Source organism: Gracilinanus agilis, chromosome 1 (assembly GCF_016433145.1).
Source record: "Gracilinanus agilis isolate LMUSP501 chromosome 1, AgileGrace, whole genome shotgun sequence".
NCBI classification, from domain to species: domain Eukaryota; kingdom Metazoa; phylum Chordata; class Mammalia; order Didelphimorphia; family Didelphidae; genus Gracilinanus; species Gracilinanus agilis.
Window position 1 is genome coordinate 477,354,105 of NC_058130.1, and position 10,974 is coordinate 477,365,078.

At 36.9% G+C, this 10,974-nt stretch overlaps 1 pseudogene; it reads right to left on the minus strand.

Moving 5' to 3' along the window:
- Window positions 1–7,724: 7,724 nt before the first annotated feature.
- LOC123253084 overlaps window positions 7,725–10,974 on the minus strand; it is a 27,522-nt pseudogene continuing 24,272 nt past the window's right edge.

Below are 10,974 nucleotides of genomic sequence, written 5' to 3' on the forward strand. Positions count from 1 at the left end.
AGGGAGAGAAAATCAGCACTACAAGGAGCAAGGATATTGTTAGATAATTTTTATGGATATCATCTAGTCTTATATTAAGCCCTTGATTTTACTGGACTTTGTTCTGAGAGTTGAATTCGGTTTATTATTATGAAACTGAAACTTTTACATGATAATGTTAGTTTTGATTTTTTCTTTTCTAAAAAGTAAAATTTACTTTTTTTTGAGTATCTAAATCTTGCAGATAATAGTAGTGGTATGTGTAGAAATTCTTAAGAGTTAAATAAATTATGACTTCAAGCCATGGAATATCAGTCTCTGAATACTAATATTAGATTTATTTCCTAACGCGATCAGAGGAAAAGCACAAAAACCTCTATATTCTAAAATATTTATAGTCCTCTCTTTATGTGGGCAAAGAACTGGAAATTGAAGGGATACCTACCAGATGGGGAATGGACAAACAAGTTATGGCACATGATTGTGAAGGAATACTACTGTTCCATAAGAAATTATGTACAGGTTAATATTTTTTAATGGAAAGCCCTATATAAAATTTTGAAGAATAAAGCAAGCTATGCGAAGGATATTAACCTGCCCCCTTTCTGGGGTCATGCAGGTGACATCAACTCCTGTCGACTACCTGTGGACCTGGTATCAGCCTGAACTTGTCTCAGAGGATATAGGACAAGACAAAGGAAGCCAGGAGGTTATAGAAAGGGCTAACCAGCAAGTTCATGATCTCTCTGTCTCGTGTTTTGCCAAGGAACTTCCATGCTGGAGTCTCCTGGAGCACATAGAAAGTGAAATTAGGGCTCTCTCTCTCTCTCTCTCTCTCTCTCTCTCTCTCTCTCTCTCTCTCTCTCTCTCTCTCATCTTCTACTTATCCAAGTAATCCTAATAAATTTTACTAAAACCTGAGGACAAGAGTCCTAATTTTATAAAAACAAAGCAGAACCAAGGCATTACATACAACAACAGAAATATTGTTTAAAAAATAACATGCATGAAACAACTAGGATACAATATAAAGCAATGAAACAAAATTAAAATATACATGTTATAAACATAAAAAAGAATGACTTATATAGGTCTACCTCCTGAGAAGAAAACTGATAAGTGGAAATAAATAAGACAGTCTTACATATATACATATATCTTTTGGTCAAATGATGCCTTCTCAAATGGGGGAGGAGAGGGAGGGAAGAATATGACTGTAACAAACAAATAAAATTAAATGAAAAAAAGAATTATGATGAGTGTTACTCAAAGGATGATAGAGTGGTACATGGTGGGTATGTGCAGGTTACTAAGCATTATAAGTGAAGAATTACTATGGAAGGTGACTTTAAAGGATGTCATCAGGGTGATGGATGCCCAGAAAGGGGAAAAAGATCAGGCAGCAGCAGCATAGTTAGCATTTATTTAGCATTTACTGTGTTCTAAGAACTCTGCTAAGTCCTTTACAAGGAACTGTGCTAAGACCTTTACAAAAATTATCTCATTTAATAATGAGAGGGAGGGATAACAGATGGTCATGCAATGTGATCTATCATATCACACAATATTGAGATGCAGAGGATTAATGTAATTACAAAGTGCTTTCCATACATTATGTCTGTTAAGCTTCTCTATAACCCTGAGAGCTCAGTTGCACACCTCCATTTTAAAGATAAGAAAATTAAGGTTCAAGAAGGGTTCTTCACCCACATGTATGTCCTTGATTCCACAACTAATAAAATTCAGAGGTGGTAATTTACTGGGCTTTAAGAAATAGTGAATGTTTAACATAGAGAAGCATAGAAAGTCAGGAACTGAAGTAAAGAAAAATAAACAGCCAAGAAAACAATTGTGAAATGACAGCAACATAAATGGAAAAAACAAGGAGACAAAAATAAACGTTGCAAAATTGCATAAAACAAGCTCTATTGCAATGAAGAGAAATGAGAAGATACTCCCTTCAGCCCCATCCCCAACAACAACTCTCTTCATTAGTGGAGGGTCCATGAGTGCAATGTGTTGCATATATCAATATATTGTCAGATTTTTTCAAGATATTAATCAATTTACCTGATATTTTTCTGTTCTTTTTTCATTTCTTTTTTATTTCTAAAACTTTCTTTGTTTTAAGAGATGGCTCTCTGAAAGGGAAAGGGAGAAAGAACCATGGGCTGAAATACAGAAGATAGTAAAACAAGAGATATCAAATCTAGCTTTAAAAATTCTAAAGAGTCAGAGGTAAGATATGAATCAAGATCTTCATCACATCAGGTCTGACACTTTAACTACTACTCTCTAAGGCTCCCAACATATTGGCAGATTTATGGGAAGACATGGACAAAGAATGAGAAGGCAACACAGACAACGAAAAACAGTAAATGGATTTACTATGTGCTCCTGTCTACAACTAGCTCTTTGGGAAATTGTGAGGAATTTTAATATTTTAATATTAATATTTTGATTAATATTTAATATTTTAATATTCTAACCTGAGAAGTAAACAAGTAGATCAACAGATTGTTGGTAGGTAGAGAAATTTATAGATGCTTACTATGTGCCAAGTACTGTGCTGAACACTAGGGATAAAAATACAAGCAGGCAAATCAATCCCTGTCCTCAAGGAATTTACATTCTAATAGGAAAAAGAATTTATAAAAGGAGAGAGAAGAGGATAACTGAGGAGATGTGGTTTAAAAATAAACCACAAAGTATAGTGGGCTCCAATAAGATACGGGGGGGAAAAGTTCACCTATCAAAGGTGAGGGGTGTCTAGGGGTAGTAATTATTTATTTATTGTTCAACTTTTAAGTAGGATAGAAATGAACAGAGATTAGGGCCATGGTGAGAAGATAGCTAAAATATTTAATAATACAGGATAAAGTGCCAGGTCTGGAGTCAGAAAGACTCATGTTATGAAGAGTAGGACATGAATGAAAACAAAAGAACAACAACAAAAAATTGTTGAACAGGGTATCTAAGCAACCTCAACAAGGTATACTTAAGTACAGACCTGTGCTCGAACTTCTAAAAGGCATTTGAAATTCATGACCATTCATTCTAAGCTTGTTTTTTTTCCTATGACCTTTCTAAGTTTGACATTTTATAGACTAACAACATGAAATAAGAAATAATTTGATGATTTAGCCAGGTAGTTCATACCCTGTAGAGAAGACTTGGGATTTCTTATTCCTGCAGATCTTTGAGAAATTATACACTAAGCCTTGCTTGAATAATGACACATTTCTCTATATTATCTCCATCATAACACTGCTTCATATTCCTCCAAGGAAAAGGTAACTTAAACCTCTGTTCTAGGTGTCTAATGAGGGGGAACCAAAAAATACCATTAACATAGCCAGTTCCTAAAAATCTTCAGAAATTAAAGTCATCAAGTTCCAATTCCTGCTTTCCTTATTCATATCACATTTCTAAATTTCTCCCACAGTACAGGAAAAAGTCACATTAATGTTTTATATTCTTCATAAAGGATGTATGGCTATTAGGCTTCTGACATAAAGCCAATGATCTGATGTGTTGGGCACCCTGTCATAGGAAGCCTTGACTACAAGTCTCTCTCTCAGACAGAAAAAAGCTGCCATATCCCATATAAAAATCCACCAGGTTCTAGAAAGACTTATGGAGACCAGAGCTGAAGATCTAGGTAACTGTTAGTAAGTCTTAGTAAGGTAAGGGAATGACTCTTTGGGATCTTATTATTCTGCCTATAGTTACATTCTCAGTTTGCCTTCAGTGGCTACATAATAATCCTTTCGTGTCAAGGAGTATGTTGGTGAACTAAAGTATTCTCTCACTTCAATCAGAATTCCACACCGACATGATAAAGGTTTCCTGAAAAGATCAGCATTGATGTCAGTGGCCCGGATTTTGCAAACTCTCATGAAAGCAGGCATGCCAGAATATCTCCTTACTGCCTAAAATTAATTTCCAAAAATATAATTTAATTAATAAAATATAATTTAGCAAGAAAGTGACATTTGTCACAAGAAGTGAGGGATGTAGATAGACATACATAATTATTGTTATGATAATCCCTTACGTATGTACAGTTCGCTAAAACCTTTTCACATATATTATTATCTCATTCAAGCTCCATGACAACCCTGTGAGGGATTTATTTCCATTATACAGATTGATGATCAAAGGAGAAAAGGGGCACTTTTATTATGCCATAAGACCTATGATCTAGTCTCCCCACTATACAGAGACAGACGCCTTCCTGAGAACATGGAAGCAACAGAATGCTTGCTCGTTCTTCTTTACAATTGTTTTCTTATTTCTGGCCAACCATAAAGGTGGAGAAGAGGAAAGCTTGGAAAAGCAACCTGCTGTGGCAATGACCAGCAGATGGCTTAGAATTGCATGAAGTTCAACATTTTAAGAGACATGCTTCTTGAGAAGCTAAAGTTTAGTATATCTGACTCATTACTTAAGAATCCCAGTCTACATATCATTCATGAGGTAGTTTTTGTTTTTTTTCCCTGGACCTATGATTTCATCAGCATAGGGAACTCTGTTTGACTTTTTTTAACCCTCACATTCTGTCTTAGAATCAATACTAAGTATTGGTTCCAAGGCAGAAGAGCTTCCTGACTCCAGGCTTGGCACTTTCTCTACTGTATCACTTAGCTGCCCTTCACTGCATTTAGTTTAGAGGAAAAAAGATACATCAGGGAAACATCTTTTTTCCCACTCAATAAACTCCAGTGGCTCCCCATCGCATCCAGGATCAAATCTAAAATCTTCTGTTTGGACTTTAAAGTACTTCCTAATTTAATTTAACCTCTTTCTGCTTTTCCAGTCTTTGTATACTTCACTTTCCTCTGCCTCTTCTGATCCAACAATACTGGCCTCTTTGCTGTTCTTTGCAAAAGACACTTCATCTCTGGACTCTGCATTTTCACTGGCTGTCCCTCATTTCTAGAACTCTCTCCCTCCTTTCCTATGCCTCCTAGATTCCCTGGATCCTTCCTAATCTCAGCTAAAATCTTACCTTTTGCAAGAAGACTTTATCAGGCTTTGCCAATTCCTTTGAATGTTATTGCCTTCCCTGAGAAATTATCTGAATTTATCCTGTATTCCTTTTGTTTGTATGTAGTCATTTGCATGGTTTCTCCCCTCAATAGACCATCTATATCTTTATTTTTTTTTAATTTTTTTTCTAAACCCTTGTACTTCGGTGTATTGTCTCATAGGTGGAAGATTGGTAAGGGTGGGCAATGGGGGTCAAGTGACTTGCCCAGGGTCACACAGCTGGGAAGTGGCTGAGGCCGGGTTTGAACCTAGGACCTCCTGTCCCTAGACCTGACTCTCACTCCACTGAGCTACCCAGCTGCCTCCTATATCTTTATTTTTATCAATGATGCTTACCACATTTGGCACAGCGATGCTTAATAAATGCTTATTGATTTGATTTTTCCAAGGGACTGAAAAGATGGATCTAAGAAATGAAAGAGGAGCCCTTAGACTAAGTTCTTAAGCTGTCTCTAAATAGATGGGTGCTGGTCAGATCCAAGACTAGAGTAGTCAAAGTAGGGTGTTATCTAGGATGTAATAATAAAGAAAACACAATAAATGCATTTGTAAATTATATTTTTTATCAAAAACATTTATTAAGCTCTTATTTTGTGCCAGGCACTGTGTTAAGGGCTTTTAAAATGCATATATTCTTAGGGCTAAATAATTCCACTCTCAATGGTACATGCAATGTTTACATTATATTGGAAGCTCAAGCTCTCTGGGGGCTAATAACACACAGGAGGCCTAATTTTCCAATGCAGAATGTGTGTGTGTGTGTGTGTGTGTGTGTGTGTGTGTGTGTGTGTGAAATTTTCAAACCTTGCCAAGTGAACCTAGATGCTAAAACTGGAGCCAAATTCACCCAAATGATTATTTTCTAACCAATACGAGTCATTTTCTGACCACCCCCTGAACTGAGGAAATCCTTGGCTCTTCAAGGCATTAATATTGGCAATATTAATGAAGAACCAGTTTACCTATTTAAACTAACCACTATTTAAATAGCAGTGGTGCACTATTAAAATGAGAGAAACTCTATAGAAAATAAATACAGCCTGAGGAATAGAATCTCTGCCCCTACTGCTAAAATGCAGATATCTTGAAAACAATTTAGGAATTGTTAAATCAATAATATGGGAGAACGAAAGAAAGAAGCCGGATCCTCTCACTAATTGCAAGATATGTAGAGGAAGAGAAGAGAAGAGAGGGAGGAAAACATGGAGGGAAGAGCTTTGTGATAATTTAAGTAGTAATTGCTTTGGAATTGGTCCAGGACTCCAGGCATCTTTAGCTCATGTTCTAAAGAGAAGAGAAACATTCCAAATGCCTCCGAAAAAAATCTGATTAAGCAAAACACAATCAGTAACAGTGATAGTACATAATAAAAAAGAGATAATCATAACAAGTAGAAAAGAAATTGCAGCGCCTGATGAGCAGACCCTCCTGTTGATGATAAACATCATCATTCCTAGTTCCCTAACTGCCAGCTCCTCATCCAGGCCAAGAGAGCCTTCCATAGTGAGGATAGTAAAAACTTGATCCTAGCTTTCTAGACTGGGCAAAAAGGGGAACTGGAACAACAGGACCCTCAAAAAGCAATTGGGTCCCTAATGCAAATATTAATAATATGGAAATAGGTCTTGATCAATGATACACGTAAAACTCAGTGGAATTGCTCATTGGCTAAGGGAGAGGGGTGGGAAGTGGGGAGAGAAAGAACATGAATCATGTAACCATGGGAAAATATTCTAAATTAATTAACTAAATAAAAGATTCCAAATTTTAAAAAAAGCAATTGGGCCCAATGGCTACTTGCCCAATGGCTTGTGAGACCATTGACTTTTCTTTCCACCTTTCATTGTGTAGGAAGTCACTATGGTTTGTGAAATTTTGCCAAGAGATCTCTCTTATTAGAGTTATTTTTCCAGCTAAACTTTATGATAAATCTCAGGCTACCAACATGGCACCTTCTTGGTTCTCCTGCTTAATTCTGTTTAATTCTTCCAAATGACTCAACCATCAGATCATTAAATCAGAAAACACTTCTTTCAATTAGTTATTTGTAATTAATTTCAATTAGCTCCTGCTTTCAAATGAGCTGGTCTAGATCATAGTGGTAACTCATTGCTTAGACTTGAACCAAGAACAAAGCCAGTTGTAAGTAAGCTCCATTAAAGCAGAAGCATGTCTTCTTCAGAATATAGTACAAAATAGGCACATAATAAATATTTGTTCTATGAATGAGTAGATATTTTGTGATTCAATGAGCTGTTTCCTTGCAATGAATCAGAAATGGGGAGGGTAAGTCACATTTTCTTTTTTTAAAACCCTGACTTGATCCTAGAATCAATACTGTATTGGATCTAAGGCAGAAAAGTGGTAAAGCCTAGGCAAGAGGGGTTAAGTGATTTGCCCAGTGTTGCATAACTAGGAAGTATATGAGGTCAAATTTGAACCCAAGACCTCCCATATCCAAGCCTGGTTTTCAATCCACTGAGCCAACCTAGCTACCTTCAAGTCACATTTTCTTATTTAAGAATTCAAATCACTGGGGCGGCTAAATGGCTCAGTGGACAGAGAGCCAGGCCTAAAGTCAAGAGGACCTGAATGAAAATTGAGCTTTTTTTGGGGGGGGAGGCAAAAAGTATTTTTATTTTGACATCTGAATAAGTTGACTCCTCAGGACATTGCCTTTGTTCTTTTCCAACTTATTCATCAACTTGTTGCACTGTGGCTTTTCAGAAACATAGATACCATGCAAACATTTTTTGATATCCTTGTTTTTTACTGTGGTGGCCTTTTGTATTGGGGCAGCTGACTCTGATACAGGTTCAATATCATTTCCTTTAAGAATGAAGTGATCTTTTTGGGCAATCACAAGCCACACTTGGTCTCATGCACACTCTTCAGATATATTTTTCAGTCAAACAATTTCTGTTTCAAAAAGTAAGCTATTTTCTTGAATGATAACATTGATGGGGAAGTGAGCATACATAGACCTCATATTCTTTTCTTTCTTTTTTTTTAAAGCCCTTACCTTCCGTCTTAGAATCAATAATGTGTATCGGTTCCAAGGCAGAAGAGTGGTAAGGGCTAGGCAATGGGGGGATAGGGGGGAAAGTGACTTGCCCAGGGTCACACAGCTAGGAAGTGTTTGAGGTCAAATTTGAACCCAGGACCTCCCATCTCTAGGCCTGGCTCTCAATCCACTGGGCAGCCCAGTTGCCCCCTAGACCTCATCTTCTAATGAAACCCCAGAACTACATTTTTAATCATGCTTTGTACATGACTAAAGATTGTGTACATGACAACAAGTTCTTTTATATTTCACCACCACTTGTCCACCTAGAACCTTTTTTTTCCCCAAAGAGACTGAGTTCAACTTTGATATGGTTGAAATCCCTTCTGAGGATTTCCTAGCTTTGTGGTCCTGGGCAAGTCACTTAACCCCAATTGTCTAATCCTTTCCTCTGCCCTAGAACTGATATCAATTCTTAGAAGGTATGGGCTAAAGAAAAAGGATTGAAATCATTCAAATATTTATAAAATATGCTTTATTGTTGCCTCTATACTTTGTATCATAATCAAAATTATTTTTACCCATGGTGTTTGTTCATCATAATACAAATATTGAGCTACAAAGATGTTTGGAAAGAAAGGCAAAAACCAAAAAAATCAAAATTAAATAAATCTTGTTAGAACTTGAAAGGATCACACAGGTCTTCTAGCCCAATGTTTCCATTTTACAGAGAGGAAACTGAGATAGAAAGAGGTCAAATGACTCACACAAAGTCATATATCTAATAAGAACCCTTATAGCAACCAGTATCAAGACCAAAAATATTTCTCTGCTACTAACTCTTTGACTAAAGCCTCAGATCAATAGGACTTAAGACTATCTACCATGTTCCTTTACTTCATGTGGTATAATGCAAAGAGTTCTTGGCTGGGATCTAGAGAATCTGAATTCATATCCCAGTTCCTCTGCTAACTAGGTATCATTTCATCTCTTTGGGTTTCAGTCTGCCTATCTAAAAAGTCATGACTATATGATCTGGAAGGTCCCTTCTACCTCTAACATTCAATTAATCTCATTCTCTCCATCTATGGTTTGGGTTTTGGGGGGTCAAGCATGAACTAGAGGATGAGGAATGAATAGTAAAAAAGGCTTTTTAATACAATGCAAAGATTCGGAAGTTTCATTAATATTTAAATGCAAATGTTATTCCACCAGTTGGGGGATATTGTGATCTAAACCATCACCCTGGAAATAACAGCTCTTTAAGTTCTACATTATGCAAATACACAGTCCTTTGGGTTTTAGATTGGATGCAAACATGCAGCAGGTGGCATGCTTTTCATGACAACACATTAAAAAAGGAACAAATGTATACAAACAGCCCAAAAGCAATAAAATACAGTCTCAAGCACATGACATGGTAGCTAGGTAGTGTTCTGGATAGCATTGGTACTGGAATCAGGAAGACATTCATCTTCCTGAGTTTGAATCTAACCTCCAGCACTTAACTCATTCTATGACCCGTGGGCAAGTCAATTTAACCCAGTTTGGTTCAATTTCTTCATCTGTAAAATGAACTGAAGAAGGAAATGGCAAACCACTCCAATATGTCCACCCAGAAAACTCCAGATTGGGTCATGAAGAGCCAGATGTGACCGAAACAAATGAAAAAAATGACAAGAGCCAAGTCAGGAGACACATCTATGTACAGCTCTAACAGAATCCCAGGTCACTTGATTCTTGGTTCCCCACTACTAAATGTGAGCAAATATTAATGGAAAGGAAATAAGAAAAGAAGGAAATAAGCCTTTATTAAGCACCTACTATGGGCCAGGCACTGTGCTAAGTACTTTACAAATATTATCTCATAACCATGGGAGGGAAGTGCTCCAAAAATCTTCCTTTTATAGTTAAGAAAACTGAGACAAATATTAGGTAATTTGTCCAGAGTTGTGTAGCTAGCAAGTGTTTGAGGCTTTATTTGAACTCATGTCTTCCTGATTCCAGGTCCAGCACTCTATCCGCTTTGCCCCCTCATTGGGTGGCCTTGCCAAACAGTAGACATGTATGTACTCTCTTAGAAAAAGAATGCCCAAGCTTGTTTTGGGCGGTAGAAAGGAATACTAAAATTGGAATTGATTTTCGGCATTTTACTTTCAAATAGAATCAGGGTCTGCAGCAATCCCAGACTTATAAGATGTCACAAACATGCCAATTGGCCAGAATACAGTACCTGGATGAGTCCTTATGAAGCAAATATTGAGTATAGTTCCCAATTACTTTCCATAATGGCTAAGCCAATTTACTACTACACCAACTGTGCCTTAATATATAGAATGAGACATTTTTGAACACAGTCAATATGGGGATATGTTTTACTTGACTATTTTTATACATTATATGGATTTTCTTTTTCTTTTCCCTTTTTTCCCCAATTGGAGAGGGGAGGCAACTGTATCGGGCCCTGGAAGAGATAGAATATAGATAGGTAGGCAGGTAGGTAAGTAGAGTGTCTCCTCGCCCCTCCAATCACAAAAATTACTCTTTTTTAAAAAATTTAATATAGAGACATGAATAGGCAATTTTCAGGTAAAGAAATCAAAAGTATCAATAAGCACATGAGAAAGTGTTCTAAATCTCTAATAATTAGAGAAATGCAAATCAAAACAACTCTGAGGTATCACCTCACACCTAGCAGATTGGCTAAAATGAAAGAAGGGGAGAGTAATGAATGCTGGAGGGGATGTGGCAAAACTGGGACATTAATGCATTGCTGGTGGAGTTGGGAACTGATCCAACCATTCTGGCTGGCAATTTGGAATCATGCTCAAAGGGCTATAAAAGAATGCCTGCCCTTTGATCCAGCCATACCATTGCTGGGTTTGTACCCCAAAGAGATCATAGATAAACAGACTTGTACGAAAATATTTATAGCTGCG